The sequence below is a fragment of the Chinchilla lanigera genome, unplaced genomic scaffold (assembly GCF_000276665.1).
Source record: "Chinchilla lanigera isolate Chin_1 unplaced genomic scaffold, ChiLan1.0 scaffold00085, whole genome shotgun sequence".
NCBI classification, from domain to species: Eukaryota; Metazoa; Chordata; class Mammalia; order Rodentia; family Chinchillidae; genus Chinchilla; species Chinchilla lanigera.
In genome coordinates, this window is record NW_004955486.1 from 4,924,841 (window position 1) to 4,941,907 (window position 17,067).

Consider the following 17,067-nt stretch of genomic DNA (forward strand, 5'->3'; position numbering starts at 1 on the left):
GCCACATGTAAGTGGTACTGTACACCTGTAGGCCTAGCACCCCAGGAGACTGAGGCAGGAGGATTGCAAGTTAGAGCCCTACTGGTGATTTAGCAACTTAGCGAGACCCTGTCACAAAATAAAAAATAAAAAGACCTAGAGATATAACTCATCATGAAGGCCCTGAGTTCAACCTCCAGCGTGCAATAAATAAATAAATAGCTATCCCACCCAGGTATAAGTACACTCTGTGACATTTGCACGGTGACCAAACTGCTTAACAATGCATTTCCCTGTCACTAAGTAGCACGGGCTGTTTAATAGCTGTGGTCGTGGGGTCTGGGGATAGTTTAAGGGTACAGCTGGACCTAGCATGCATGAGGAAGGAAAGGAGGAGTTAAATAGTAGTTAGCACCCCAGTTCTTAACAAAATGATCGATGTAAAATCAAAGAATTTGACAGAATAGCCAAGCATGAGTGAATAATTATGATAGGTATTTGGTATAAATGGAGAAAAATAAGCACTAGGACAACAGCCTTCTTTCCAACTATACACATCTCTTTAGTAAACAGCCATCAAATTCTGAGGCAGAATTTGATCAGATTCTTAGAACAAGACCCAATTAAAAAAAAAAAAAACCACGTGAACAACAGGTAAAGTGCATTGAAGTAATTACAACGGAACAACTATGAAGTTGAACATGGTGACACATGCTGATAATCCCAGCACTTGAGAGGTTGAATTAGGGAGATCGAAAGTTCAAGGCCAGCCTGGGCCACATAAGGAAACTGTCTCCCAAAACACATAGAAGCTATCAAACGACATCTAGGATGGGTTAAAATTCAGAATGTGGCAAGTCATTTTTACAGGAATAAAAATAAACAGGGCTGGGGACTTAGCTCAGCGGCAAAAGCACCTGCCTGGCAAGTGCAAGGTCGTGAGTTCGGTTCCTGGTACCGGAGAAAAACCAAAAAAAATAAAAATAAACAGCACCGGGCTGGGGATTTGGCTCAGGGGTACAGCACCTGCCTGGCAAGAGCAAGGTCGTGAGTTCGATTCCCGGTACCGGAAAAAAAACCCAAAAAATAAAAAATAAAAAAATAAACAGCTCCTCATTTTATACGTCTTCCATGACGCTCATTAGGTTTTTGAGTGTGAAAAAAACATGGCTTGGAAATTGGTCCTCCCACAGTGGCCCTGGTTGACCTGTTTGAACAGTCAGGGTTTAAGGACGTCCCATCCCAGCAAAGCTCAGGGCCCTGTGCTGAAGCAGGGCCGGCCTTTCTAACAATCTCACTACAAGGAGCTTTATTCCATTCTTTTCCTCTCTAAGTCCCTTAAGATGTCCATTTTTAAAGAACTCTCTTTGCATCTAAAATTCAGGTCCAAATTTTTGTTCCAGCAGCTATCAAATTTAAAACTGTGTAGAATCCATTTTTATCGAACAATGGTCCTCAGACCACAGTAAGTACCAGTGGGTGTCTGGCAGGGACAGGGATTTCCTGCCTCCTCTGTTTGATGAAATCTCTCGTTATAACACTGTTAGGTCACCAAGATACATAGCTTGCCAAACCTCATCTTAGACATTTATGTGGGTTTTCCCGAATAACCCTCAGCAACTTAAATCCTAGATGTTATTGCCAGCTACCAGGGAAATTAAGCAGCAAATACAGGAAATATAAAGTGACTAACAGAGATTGCACAACTTTTTCTCATGGGCATTTTCCATGGCTGGGAAACAAACCTGAGGGTACAGTGGAAGACAGAAAAGTGCTCACAGACATCCTGAGGTTCAGTGTCTGCAGGCACGTGGAGAAATCTCTAGGTCGGTTCCTGGAAGGCTGGAATGTTTGAGTCGTAAACCTCTGTGCCTGAGGCTTGTTCAATTATGTCTGAGGAGTCATGATTAGACATGATCGGAATGGTGTGGTAGCAAAGGTCAACATTTAAATGTTTTATAGGTGCACAATCACCTTTCTCTCATAAAAATAATGAATTCCCGATCGTCTGAAATCAAGACCTGTCTGTGCAGAAAGTTGTGTTTTTTTTGTTTTGTTTTTGTATGGGGAATTGCACTCAGGACCTTGCGCTTGCCAGGCAGGCGCTTATGCCAATGAGCTATAGCCCCAGCCCCTGAAATCAAGACCTGTCTGAAGAAACACATTTAGACTTTCCTATTCAAGTTTGACACCCCATAGTCATTTGAGACCCTACAGTACCTTCACAAAAAATGAAAATCTAAATAATGACTGCTGATTGGCTAAGCCCAAGCATGCTAGTTTTCTGTCATTGTGATGAAATACCTAAAGTAATCAACTGATAAAGGAAAAGACTTATTTTGGCCCCTGGTTTCAGAGATCTTCAGTCCCCTGTCACTAGGCCCTGTGGTGGCCCTGTACATCATTGTGGGGACACGTGGAGGAGGAGGTCTGTCCCCCCCCCCCCAGGAATGCCAGGAAGCAGAAAGAGAGGGGAAGGAGCCAGGGTCCCAATCTCTCTGAAGGGCACCCCCTCACTGACCTTCTTCCCCGGGACACCACCTGCTTGGTTCATCTGAGACATGGTCTCACTGCGTGGTCCCGGGTGGCCTTGAATTCGGGGTCCCCTGCTGCAGGCCCCACCTCTTCAGGGTGCCACCAGCACGGACTGGAGCCCCAGTTTCCACACACAGGCCTTGGGGGACATTTCAGGTCCAAATTAGGGCAAGCAGGATGGGAAAAGTGCTCAGAGAGGATTGTGTACGGCGGTTACAGAAGAGTGTGACAGAGCTGCGCAGAGGAGGAGGCCGGGAAGGGAGTCTAATCTCGGGAATAAAGCACAGGGACCACGTGGGCTCCCTGAGATCACCCTCCAGGATGTGGAAACAGAGCGACGCAAGGCCAGAAGACAGAGCAGGAGAACCCGGCTTGTGCTTGCTCGACAGGGACCGAAGGGATAACATCCCTCAAGAGGCGAGGCAGGATGGTTGCTGTTGCCGTTGTTATGGACCCTTTATATCTGGAATCCCTTCTGTTTTTAGGTACAATAGGCATCAAAGACTTGAGTGAAAACTTTGGTTTTATAATAGGTTTATTTTCTCGTAGATTTTTCTGCGGTGCTTAAGTTCAGCTACTCATTTAAATCTCTCTGCAAAAACTCACAAAACTTCACAAAAGCATATTTGTTACTTATGCAAAATGCAATTATTTTAAAGCCTATACTTTATGGCTTAGAAAAAAGAAAACATTTACATTTCTTCCAGATACATACATAACATAAATTTCTAATTTCTCTAGACAGAAAACTGTTCGCTCTCCCATCTATTTTGCGAAGTCCTTCCTTGTGTTCCACTACTTATATTAAGGTTGTAATCATAAAGTGGCCTGTGCCTTCTCCATCCCCTTCATCCTGTAACTAACAAAAAATGGAAAACACTGAGAATCTATAAAATATATACGACAGCCAGATGGAAAATCCACTGGCAACGTTGTAACACACTAATTGGGCATCAAATTTCCCCTGAAAATGTTCCTTTCCAGAACATAGATGAAGTATCCTGTGGGTGTCGGATGTACAACTAAGAGGAAATTCATTCTTTCTGTATAAATAAATCATTCAGAATTGTTTTACTAGACTTTCTTTTTTTTTTTTTTTTCCTGGTACCGGGAATCGAACTCACAACCTCACGCTTACCAGGCAGGCGCTGTGCTGCTGAGCTAAACCCCCAGCCCCCTAGACTTTCTTATTGGCTCCTGGAAAAGATCAGTGGTAGGATGTGGGAAATCTAACTGATCAAACATCCAAAAGGTTTGTGTCAGTGAATGAGAACAAAATTAATATCATCAGGCTGTTAGACTGGTTCCAGATAACACTCATGCTTTGCAAACAATTCTGGAATAAGACCTCCATATGGATATATACACAAAATTTTATCGTTCATTTTATTTATTTATTTATTGAGGGGTACCAGGAATTGAACTCAGGACTTTGTGCTTGCCAGGCAGCACACTGTGCTGTTGAGCTATATCCCCAGCCTCAAAATTTCACAGTTCAAATGATACGCTGAAATATCTTAAAGAACAAATTTTAAGGGGCTGGGGATTTAGCTCAGCGGCAAAAGCGCCTGCCTGGCAAGCGCAAGGTCGTGAGTTCGGTTCCCGGTACTGGAGAAAAAACAAAAAAAAAAAGACTAAAAAATAAAAAAAAAAAGAACAAATTTTAAGACTTTATGCTCTAACATCAATTCCTAGTTCATATTTCCCCCAAACACACTGTATAAAAATAACTTTACACTGAGAGACTTTCCATCCACATACTTATTCAGAACGACAAATTGCAATGAATATAATGGTTGTCTGGCTGTTGTACAGTTTTCATGATAATTGAGAGATAATTTGAACCTCCATATTTTGTTCAAGATATCAGACCTAAATGTGGCTGATTTTGTTTATATAGGCTTTGGGATGTTATGAATGGCTCAGAAAGATGACCACAGCGATACGAGCAAGGTTGACAACAATACAGCATGGTACCGGTGCACGCCCTTGATACGAGGAGATGAAAAACCGCATTTTTCCTCTGTGACCCTCCCCGGTCAAAAAACCCAGAAACTCCAGTCAAATCATGAGGAAAAAACTTCAGATCAATTCCAATAGGGGAACTGTCTTAGTCCATCCGGGCTGCTCTAACAAAGCACCATAAATTGGGTAGCTTGTCATAAAACAGAATTAGCAGGTGAAAATTTTATCTCACATAGAGGCTGACAAGCTCAAGATCAAGGTTGCAGCAGATGTGGGGTCTGGTGAGGTCTCTTTCCAGTTCCTTCTCTGTGTCCTCATACACAAGGTGAAAAAAGAGAGAACTTGGCCTTCTCAGCCCCTCAGAAGGGCACTAACCCTATTCGGAAGGGCTCCACCCACAAGACAAACTTACCTCCCAGCGCCCCACCAGCCTTGGGGGTTGGGATTGAAAATGTGAATCTGGGGAGACACAAACATGGGCTCATCTCAGGGACATTCTATAGCATACCTGGCCAGTGCACCTCAAATCTGTCAAGGTCAACAAAAGCAGTGGAAGTCTGAGAAGCCGTCACCGCCATAAAGGGCCTGGGGCAGTGTGATGACCAAGTGTGGTGTCCTGGGTGGGACCTTGGAGCAGACAAAGGACATGAGGTAGGAAGAAAGAAAGAAAGAAAGAGAAAGATAAAGAAAGAAAGGAGGAAACTACAGAAATCGGAATAAACTATGGACTGTAGGTAAATGTAATGCAGCAATACTGATCTCTTAATTATAACAAATGTACCATAGTAATGTAAGATATTAATAATGGGGAAAACTGGATGTGGGCTCTAAGGGGATTCTATACCGTTGTCTCAATTTTTCTGTGAATCTAAATTATTCCAAAAAAATAGAGTTCATCCTAAAATCGATACAGCTGTTTTTCTAAAATGCGATAGCCTTGTTTGTAAAGGGTTCAAATAAAAGTTATAGAAACAGAGAGAAAAAAAGAAGGAAAAGAATAAAACAAATGCAAAAAATATTAACATTTGGAGAATATCTGGGAGCTTTTTGTACTAATCTGGTAGTTTTTCTGCAAGTCTGAAACTATGCCAAATTTTTTAAAAGTAAGGTAAAAAATTTCCATAAACAAAAGATTTACATACCAAAAGGGGAAAATATTTATAAGATATGTGACAGACAATGAATTTATCCCTCAGTATATATAAATCATAAGAAAAAATCAAATATCACAATAGAAAACAAACAAATTAGTCACACAAGAAGTATAAGGGGTGACTTGGGAAAACGGGGGTGTTTCAGTTTGGCTGAAACCATGGTAAAGACAAGGCCGTAAGTGCTGAGAACTGAAAAAATGAGCTAAAGTTGGAGAATAAAAAGGCTTAAGTGTCCATGGGAGAAGCTTGGGCTTACATGGCAGACGAGTGAGCAGTTTGGAAGCCCAGCAAATTCTGCTCTAGGATACATCAGAGAATCCCCTGTTCCAGAACATCGTGAAAGCAAACTCATTATTCTAAAACATCTTTACACGGCACAACTGGACTGATCCTCAGAGCCCTGATTTAGGAGGGAAGCATGACACCCAACTGGCAAGAAAATAATGAAACTGGCACCTCCCTGAGGGCATCTGCCGATTCCTGATGGCCTGGAGCAGGAGCTGACAAATGATGCCTGTTTTTGTAAATAAAGTTTTATTGGAACACAGCCCCACCCATTCCTTTGTGCACAGTCTGGCTGCTTTTATGCTATGCTGGCCGAGGTGAGCAATCACAGCAGAGCCTACAACACTGCAGTCTGGGGCTCTGTGGGAGAACTTTGCAGATTCCTGGCGTAGAGTGTTCATTGGCTCAGTGTGCGGGATTTGGGGGAGAAAGCCTGGGACATGCATGGTACAGGATGCCAATGAAAGACTGCACAAAGCCGCGGTAACACCTTCAGCAGCTGAATGAGGATGTTTGCACTGGGGAAAGAGATGGAGGGACCACTCACTCACTTGTAGCTTGGCTGCAATGGAAAGCAAAAGGTTTCCCCTGAGAACTCTCTACCCCAAGCCTATATCACATAGGGCAGATTCACATTATCTGTGTGATGGGAAGAAAAAAAAACTCCCAGCCAAAACTTCAGTTTGTTGATGTGACAACATAAACCTTGAATCAAAAAGGACAAAACACATGAGGGAAAAAGTAACTAAAACTAAAACTAGGGGCTGGGGATATAGCTCAGTGGTGTAAGCACCTGCCTGGCAAGTGCAAGGTCGTGAGTTCGATCCCCGGTACCACAAAAACAAAACAAAACAAAACAAAAAATAAAACTAAAACTAACCAGAAAAAACAAAATGTATCGCTGGGTGTGGTGGCACATACCTATAATCCCAGCACTCAGGAGGCTGAGGCAGGAGCATTGTTGCAAGTTCGAGGCCAGCCTGGGCTACAAGGTGAGCTCAAGGCCAGCCTGAACTGCAGAGTGGGACGCTGTCTCAAAAAAGACAAAAAAAAAAAAAAAAAAAAAGAAAGAAAAATAGCATAATTAAACCCACGAAGATTACAGTCATTGAAATTACCAGGTACTAAATATAAAATACATCGAGTACGATAAAAAGAAAAGCATCAGACAAGGGAAAAGAGCTTGCCAAAAATGATCAAGTATTTTCACTTGATCAAATAAAATATCTAAATAAAATATCTAAAACACCTAAAAGTATCTAAAGTAAAACATCTAAAACTAACAAGCATACACTGATATGTAATGGTCATTAAAGTAGCAGGTACAGCTGAAGTGAACAGTAGTATATTGGAAGACAGAGCTGAAGAAATGACACAAAACTCAGCAGAGAGAGAGAAAATAAATAGAATATACAAAAGAATTAAGAAACATAAAAGAGAGAATAAGAAGGTCTGGTACTCATCTAATTAAAGGTTTATAAACAGAGAAAAGAATGAGGAAGAGGAAACAAAGGGAATAGAAATAATGGCTGACAATTATTTTATGAAAGTTAGCAATGCTCAGAGTAGAAGTGATACCTGTAGCCCCACTGTAAAAAAAAACCAACTGTAATGCAAGGAAAAAGGCATTAAAGACAGAGGAAAAAAAGATGAAATATCTACAAGAAGGGACAGTTAGGCTTATGACTAAGTTTTCATCAATACTGGTCATACTGGAACTGGAAGACGAGGGGATGATATTTTCAAAATTCTAAAGAAAAAATTCTCAACTGACAATTATAGACATGTAAAACTATCTTTCAAGAATGAGGCTAGGGAAAGGCATCTTCAAGCAAACAAAAATGAAGAGCATTTTCAATCCACATGTCATCTCTACAGGAACTTTTGAAACAACAACTTTATAGGAAGCTAGAAAATTAGCCCTAAAATAATATCTGAAAGGCAAGAAGAGAGAGTGAACAACCAGAACAACAACAAAAGAACAGTGTAGTTAGATCAAAATCACTCTTGGTTTTATACACCGTAGTTAATAAAGTCCAATTAGTGATGCTGAAGAAAAAGCAGCTTGGATTTTAGGCAAGAACATGAAAACTAGGAGGGACAGAACATGAAAATCTGGAGGTTGTTAGGTCACCTACTATGTAGTCAAATGTTCCTTCTATTTTTCAAGAGAGGAAAGATTAGCTTTAGACTTTATTAAGCATTTTACAGTTTCTGGGTAGCCACTGAAAAAGTGAAATAGAGGGTGTAACTATTGAGATGAGGTGAGAAAAAAATGCAATAAGAAAGGAGAAGAGGATGAAGACGGAGAGAAGGAGGAGACCTATAAAATCAAGATAAATAGAAAGTACAGATAACATGGTAATAACAAACCACAATAGTCAGTTAATTATACATTTTTAAAATCCAGCTCTGTGCCCTTTAAAAGACAGGCCTAAAATTTAAGGATATCCAAATGATAAAAAGAAAAGTTTCAAAAAAGTTACATCAAAATGCTAACCAAAAGAAAGTCAGTGATTTAAAAGTTATTACCAGAGGTACAGGTTTACTACTGTATATTAATAAAATGTTGGATTTATCAGAATATTTCAACAATTTTTTTCAGATTTTCCCCTTAAAGGAACTTCAAAACTAAGTCATTGCAAAAGAGAGCAAAGCCAAAAGGTGGAGAAAATGCTAGCCAGGGTCACATCATCGGAACACCTGAACCAAGTTGTACCTGCAGGTAGATCCCTAGACTTTGCTGGCACTGAACCACTGAATTCCTTTTTTGGTTTATAAACCTTAGTTACTTGCTTGTTGCTGAGACAAAGTACCTGACACCCAAAGTTAAAGGAGGAAAGGGTTATTTAGCTCCCAGTTCATACAAATTTCAGTCCATAGTCAGCTGGCTCCATGACAGGGTGGGATTGCAGAGGAGAAACAGTTCATGGCAAAGCAGAGCAAGCAGAAGGCAGCAAGCAGCAAGCAACTGGCTAGATGACAAGTAGCAAACCTTAATCTGTCCCTTATATCTTATCCAGCCTACCCACCCTAAGGGCAGATAAGGGGCACCCCTAATCCGAACCAGAACTATGCCAAACTATGCCAAACCGATCAATGGTCTTATCTATCTATCTATCTATCTATCTATCTATTTATCTTTTTGAGACAGGGTTTCACTATGCAGTCCAGGCTTGAACTCACTTTGTAACCCAGGCTGACCTTAAACTCACAGTGATCCTGCCTCAGTCTCCTGAGTGCTGGGATTACAGGTGTGTGCCACCACACCCAGCCTTAGTGGTCTAATTTAGCAGTCACGCACCCTTGATCCCAGCGTCACACACTCCAGATCCAGCCACCTCCAAAAAGCCCCACCTATGATCACATGAGGCTTTGGGGGAACATCTAGACACAAATGATAACAAGTACTGAGACCTGAATCTAGGGCCTTCCACATGCTAGGCAAAGGCTTTACCATTGAGCTACATTCCCAGTCCCACAATAATTAACAATTCTAACTTATATGCACCTAGTAATATAGCCTCCAATACTGAAGTAGAACTGTCAACAAAAGCAGAGGATAAACTAACAACAGAGAGAACAAAAGGAAGCAGCCATGACGAGCAGGCCTGATCCTCTTGAGGAGTTAAAGTCTTATTCCTCAGGCTTATAGGATTGCTGCCAGAAAACAGCCCTTATCGGTCAGCTCTTCACCTTCATTAGAGTTTGCTTCCTTGAGGAAAATTGCCATGTCCAAATTACTCTTCCTTCTAAGGGCAAGCCAGTGACTGACAAATGGAGTTGGAGGAATAAAGGCTCTTGCCCACGCTGGGACAACTCTGAAGATCCAGTTGTGTTCCAGAATGTTCCATGGTGTCAGAGAAGGCCAGTGTTTGGTTCGTATCACAATTTAACCTTTCCCTCTGCCCAGTTCTTCCTCCCCCTCACATCAACACTCTAATAAATAAATGTCTCCATGCCAGTCTCCATTTCAAAGCCTGCTTCCTGCAGAAGCCAGTCTGCAAAAAATATCCAGGGGAGAGGTGCTGGTGAGAAACTAAAAACATGGAGTTAAAGATCAGCAGAGCAGATGAGACTACAGTTAAACGTTGGTATAATTCATGTAGTGGTTGTAAGTGGAGCCCAGAAATGGAGTGAGATGGCTAAATCAAAGAACAGATAAAGAACCTCAAAGATGACTACATCGGGTTAGCTCAGGGATGACTGACTCTTGTCTACAAGTGTGAGGCCCTGGCCTTTATCCCCAGCACTGTAAAAAGAAAAGGGTAAAAATAAAAGAAAGAAAAGAAGAGTACATCTAAGCATATGAGGCTGTGAAGGACCGAGGGGAGGCACTGCAAGGCAGTTTACTTGTAACTACTATTGTCTGAGTTACTTAGCTGACTTACTTAGTTGAAGGGTGGAGTCACTGATGTCAAAGGACAGAAAACGTCAGGAAATTTGGAAGTGAACAGTGTTAAATGCTACAGATAAGAAAATGGCTGCGGTGGACACATGATGTTATCCTAACAGCATCTTGTTCCACTCATCCAGTCTTCCTGGTTTTACTCTAAGAAATAATCAATCAGTCATTCAGGTCCCTCCCCACTCTCTGTTTTGAGAGGGAGCTGGTTGCCCCTGAATCTTCAGGTGGCCTCTGCCCAGGTGTAGCCTTTCCTTGCATTTAGTGTAGACCTGCGAGAATCAGACCCAGGGTTTTGTTCAAACTGTCGAGTAAGTGCCTTTTTATTTTAATTGGGTTGTCCTGGGCCAGTGTGGCGAACCTATGGTACATGTGCCACAGCAGGCAGCAGAAGCCTCTCTGTTGGCCGGCAAGCCAAGTCCCAGCCACGTTGCCCCAGTAGCCCCAGCATCTGATATCAGCACAACACGGAATACGCACACACAGAGAAAGGAGTAGTGACATCAGCCCGTGGCGTCACCAGCTGAGACCCATTAGCTGGGACTCTACCCAGCTTTCACACGGTTGGTCAGTGTTCAGGTTTAATTGCAGTGTTGGCACTTTGCAACAAATTAGTGGGTTTTGGGTTGCACTTTGGGCACTTGGTCTCTAAAGTGTTCTCCATCACTGTCCTAGGCTGCGCCACCAAGGAACTTCTAAACTAAGTCAATGCAAAAGAGAACAAAGCCAAAATTCAGAGGAAGTGCTGGCAGGGTCACACCATCAGAACACCTGAGCCAAGCTGTACCTGCAGGTAGATCCCTAGACTTTTCTGCCACTGAACCACTGAATTCCTTTTTTGGTTTATAAACCCAAGTTGATAAATCACTAGTGATTTTTTTTTTTTTTTTTTTTTTTTTTCAGAAATCCTGTCTGACAACATGAGGATAGATATTCCTCATGGATTCCTCATTCAACATGAGGATAGATATTTGATTTTGTTTCTACTTTTTTTCATGATGAAGGAAAAATTTGTAATAGTTTAAAGTAAACTAAAATCACCTAGGTTTGAATCCATAGTAGCTAGCCTTGTAGCCTGGGGCACAAGACTTAACTCATCTTCCTGGTAAACTGGGTGTAGTACTAGCCTGGACCTCATACTGCTTTTGAGAAGTTACATTAATTCCTGTAAATCCTGATTTAAAACCTCGTTCTTTCATGGTCCCTTGCTATTTTTAAGAAGTCTTTCATTTGGTGATTGCTAATCGCAAACCCGTCTTCTAGATCTGATATTCTCTCTTTGAATTGGTTGATTCTGCCGCATATACTTTCAATAAAATTTTTAATCTCCTGGCTATCTGTTTGAATTTGTTTTATAGGTTCCAGTTCTTTCCTATGTTGGGCCTTCATGGTTTCCATCATTTTCCTAAGTTCCTCTATTTTTAAAAATCTGTATCTACTCTAAGTTCACTAACCATGTTCTTCATTACGCTTTTTAGTGAAAGCTATAAAAATATTAACTATTAGTAGTAATGATAATCACAAAATCTTCATAAGCACATTATTCCTACTTAGAAAACCTCCACAAGCAAATGAACAGCTAGCCCACATTTCCTCTGGGCAGCTTCCTATGAAGAGGCAGTTTTTCACTATTCTGAGTAACAATGCATTGAAGGTCTTCGACTATAAAGCTTTCTGTATTTATGATTATTTCCTTAGTTTAGAGTGGTTCAAAGAGTCTCTCTGATTCTGTTAAGATTGTAGAACCTATTGCCTCACTGTGATTAACCTTTCTTTGTATTTTTATATCAATTAGGTTCTTTGCATTAACTCAAATCTCCTGTCCTATAATTTAAGCTTATACCTGTGATCAAGATAGTCACCAAGATGGTCAGTACTACAACAGATATCGGAGCCAAGTGCAGTGGCATCCTATCGATGTTAACCACTGTGGGTTTAGAAGTAAAAGCTCATAAATGTCAGCACTTGTCAGCCTCCTTTCAGTATGCTAAGGTTCTCCTGCCCTTAGTAGTACCTCCCCAAGGACTGCTGTGAATTCCACTATTACAGGGCACTTTCTTCGTCTTAATGTTTTACAACCGCTAAAGAGCAAATTCTGCTGAGTCAAGTAAGACATTTTCTTATGAATCACTTGTACTTTTTGGTTTTAACGAAACAACTCCTGGACAAATTAAATCAGATAGAATAGGAAGCAATTCAGAACTTGGAAACCTTACAATGAAAGATGTTCGAAAATCTCTTAAAGAATATAGAACAACAATGAGGACAGCAACAATAACAAAAGCAGGCATTTATTGACCCCTGCTTGGGCAGTGTGGCAAGAGTGTTTACAAGTCCATGTGTCTGTCCAAGCACCAAAAAGTTTGCTGCAAAGCACCAAAAAGTTTAATAATTGGTCCAAAGTCATACAGCTCCTGAGGGTTAGAGTTGGACTCAAACCCAAATCCCCTGGTTCCAAAGCACGCACTCTTCAACCTTGCATCATTTTTTCTGTCTTCTTTACCCAGATAAAAGAAAATAGCTGTTATCAAGGGATCAATCTGGTAAAACAGCACCAAACTGCTTTAGGACTAAACCAAAGAGACAAACATTCCAAAGCTTCCTTTCTCTAACATAACAATTTTACTGCTCACGTTATGCTGTGCACACATCTGTAGCTCATATCTACGTAAACACGCCTCATCTGTGTTTGTGACCACGGAGAAGTGAAATACATTTCTGAAATTTCTTAATGAAAAATTTACATTAATATTTTTAATTAATTAATTTGGCGAGGGCCTAGAGCACACCCTGCTGGCCAGCTGATAGGAAATACAGCATCTATTTTGGACAAAATGCTTAAATGTTTAAATCGGAAGGTGAAGTCAAGTTAATGCTTAAAAGAAACTTGAAAAAATTTTCATAGAACAACTAGATTAAATATCTAAAGGAATGACTCTCGGACACTAAAAAATTCTAAAAGTTAACTAAGTTTTAGAGATGGGATATTATCAATCTACCAAGAGAATCGAATGTTTGTCAAGAGAGCGTGAGGCATAGGAGAGGCAGCTCAACTAAAAACAAACTGATATACACAGCCTGGCCCAAACCCACCCACACCAAGCAAAGTAGTTAAGCCTTGTCCCTAACAGTCAAAAACCATAGACTAATAAATTATAACCACTCAGTCTTCTCACAGGCTACACGAAAGATAGACAGATAGATAGATGATAGATAAATAGATAGATAGGTAGATAAACTGATCGAAAGACCGATCTTTTAGCAGAAAAGCTAGGAAGGTAGAGTATACAAAGAAACAATGGAATGTTTTTGCAAAAAATGTTTTTCTGTGCTACTTTTCAAATGTCTCCTAAGAGTGAAAGCTCAGTGGAAGCCTCTGCTGTGTTCTGGAAGTGCTCACCGCTCTTATCAGCATGAGCATGTTAAACAATCCACAGAGTTTATTGGCTATATATAATATATGTGCCTTTGTATCATGTTTCCAAAATATAGTGCAGGATACTAAACAGCCTCTAAGGTGTGCAGTTCTTCCATTTGTCTTGTATTTTTTTTTAAATCACACACTTATTACAGACTAGTTAAAAAAAAAAGTGCCTAATACACTTTTTTTTTTTTTTTTTTTTTTTTGTCTTTTTTGAGACAGGGTCTCACTCTGCAGTTCAGGCTGGCCTTGAGCTCACTTTGTAGCCCAGGCTGGTCTCGAACTTACAACAATCCTCCTGCCTATTGCTGGGATTACAGGCGTGCAGTACCACACCTGGCCCTAATATACATTTATATCCATGTATACACAGAAATAAAGACTCTAGGACTAATAAGGTAATGCAAAAAATGTCTCATTTTAAAATATTTCTTGAGCCAGGTGTGGTCATGGCCCATGCCTGTAATCCTAGCATTTGGGAGGCTGAAGCAGGAAGATCATTGCGAGTTCAAGACCACCCTGGGCTATAAGGTGAGTGCAAAGCCAGCCTGAACTGCATAGCGAGACCCTGTCTCACAAAGACAAAAAAAAATTTTTTTTCTTTATTAGTAGGAACATAAACCCACCTATGATCAAGATGAATAAACACCAAAATGCACATGCTCTTCTATAGGACTCCAACACACAAAAATAAGACACACATTTGATAAGGCCCTGTCCAGCATACTTCTGTTTCTACATGATATGGAATTTCCTTGAGAGGACAGGAAGGAGCAATGGCCCCAGGAAAATAATGTGATTCTCAGGTTTCTGAGTCAGAACCTCAAGCTTGACTTTGCTCCAAGGACAGTTTCTCCTCGTGCTAAAAGAAGAGCAAGTACAGAATGACAATTTGGGTCAATATGACACAACTCTCGTGTTTTTGGTGTTTAAATTCTATTCAAAACAACCAGCTAACATACATTCCTTGAGAAATGAACTCAGAATTAAATTTTCTGTGAGAGATTTTTAAAAAAACAGTGGCTTTAAATTTATTTCTTATTGGAAACAACATAAAACACATTAGGTTGAGAAAAAAAGAATATTTTCTCTCAATCATTAATCTAGTGTTCAAATCCTTTGATGATCAATACACGATCACTTCATAAACACGCTAGAATCACTTCACATTGCTTAGCATTTTTCCTTTTAACCTCTTTCCAGAATGTTCCACAATAGTATCAACATATCAGTGTTATTACAAAATATCATTAAGAAAACTATTAGATAATGGATTTGTGGGGTGTAAGTCTCAACTCCTCTGCAGCTGAAAAACCCTTTTTATATGAATATAATTATAAGCTGAGTTCAGTAAGCTAGCAGCTGTAACTGGTTTTTCCCAAAAAATGAATAAATGAGGTTTATTTTGTAAGTTTAAAATAGAAGACAAAAATCAGATTAATCATGTATTACTCATACGATTTTTGATAATTTACCAAAACATTAGCACATCCTACAGCTCAGGACTATATCCTGTTGATCTTCTTTCTCTGCAGAAGGGGTGTGTTTGATGGTTGCCCTGGTGATTATCACTGTTTTATGAATAGGAGAATGTAAAAGCATGCCAATAAGGCCAAAGCACAAATTACAACTGTATTGTGGTGACTTGAAATAGCGCAACTAGGGTTCCTTTTAAATGAAACTGGAGCTCACCTAGTCCCTGTTCAGTGAAAGCTGTACTGTGAGGTCTGAAAAGATGTTCTCTGGCAGATGTTTTTTGTTTTTTTTTTTCTTTTTTACCCTGATAACAGCATATGGGTAAGCTGGGAATGTAAAACCGACTTACGTCTGGGTTGAAAGATCTGGAAAGATTTTTCTGTGAACCCAAAAACAAAAATGTAGTTAACTAAAAAAATCAGCAATAGTTGTGACTCATTTTCATAATCCTAAAATAATACTAAGTGCATGGCAATAAGGAAAAGGATAAGTATGCTGGGATAACTAAATTGTTGATAAACATCGCGGCAGGAAGGTGACCCAATAGCCCCTGCAGGCCAGAAGGAAACATCAGAAAGAAAAATGTAGCTGGTCTCTGTCAAACATTTCTTTATCTTCGACAGAGCGCAAAGGGGCACTTCGGAGAGAGATATATATTTAATTTGGTGCTGAAAGCCTTGAGTTCAAAAGCAGCCCTCGGAATTAAAGAATGTAAGTAAATAATGGTGAAGAAAAGGCAAATCACTTCAGGGGCGCAGAGTTAATAGTTAACCCGATAATGAGGCCGGAATCTCATTCCATATGTTAAACTGCCCCAATTAGGCAGCGCCGGCGGTCCAACCACCAGGCCCGCGGCAGCCGTGCAGGAAGGGCCGGGAGAGCGGGAGGTCAGCCGCAGGGCCCCGCCTCCACCCGCGGCGCGCCACTGAGGGCATCTGCTCAGTTCCGACTGGAGGGTTTCCCTCTGTTTGCTTTCTTCTCACTTTAGCTACTCCTGGTTTGTTATCATTTGTGTTATTTATCTTACGGTTAAACTATAAGCCCAAGTTGCATCACTGGCGCCCCCACAAACCTCCTCTGCAGCCTTGCTGGCGTCGCGTCCTTGGGCATCAGTGGGCGCCCCGCCCCCTGCCAAGAGACCCCGAGGAGCTCGGGTCGCACAAGCGACAGGTAAACACCGGCCGCGGGGGGCGGGGGGCCCGGGGCCGCGCCTCCGAGCCGGCAGCTTCCCGGCTCGCAGCAGCGCGGGCGACGCGGCCTCCACGGCCTCGCTGTCCCCGCGGCCGTCCCTCGCCGTTTCTCCCTGTCCTGCACTGCCCTCGCGGCCCTCACTGTCCCCCGCCGCCCCTCACGGTCCTCTGCTGTCCCTCGCCGCCCCCGCGCGGGCGCGCGGCCGGTCTGCCCTGCGGCGGCCAGGGACAAACGCCACGTCCTCCCCGGGGCTGGAAACGTGGGGAACTCCGCGCGCGGACCGGCTGCCCGCAGGCTTCCGAGAACTCCGTGTCACAGGGCTCCGCAGCCGCCCCCGGAGCTATCACAGGGGACGGGCGAAGGCCACCGCCCGCGCGGCCACCTCCGCGGACATCCAGCCTGCCTCCCGCGAGCCCGCGCGACGCCCCGGTGGGTCCCACGCAAACGCGGCCGCGGCGGCGTCGCCCCTTTAAGCTGCCGGCCGCCCGGATTGGCTGCGCGAGGGAGGCGGGGCGGTCGGCGACGAAGTCACGCTGTCGTATAAATGCAGGAGGCGGCGGCGGGGCGACGGCGGCCGAGTGCGAGGCAGGGCGCGCGCGGGAGAGTCGAGCGAGAGGCGAGGCGCCTGCGCGGTGTCCGGGCCCCCGAGCCCGCGG

At 42.3% G+C, this 17,067-nt stretch overlaps 1 protein-coding gene across 1 annotated transcript in view; it reads left to right on the forward strand.

The window, feature by feature from the left end:
- The first annotated feature begins 16,302 nt into the window (after positions 1–16,302).
- Errfi1 (ERBB receptor feedback inhibitor 1) overlaps positions 16,303–17,067 on the forward strand; it is a 14,551-nt gene continuing 13,786 nt past the window's right edge. The window contains exon 1 of the mRNA XM_005404060.2: positions 16,303–16,390. The gene's annotated coding sequence lies outside the window, so the exon portion shown is untranslated. The remainder of the gene's footprint in view (positions 16,391–17,067) is intronic.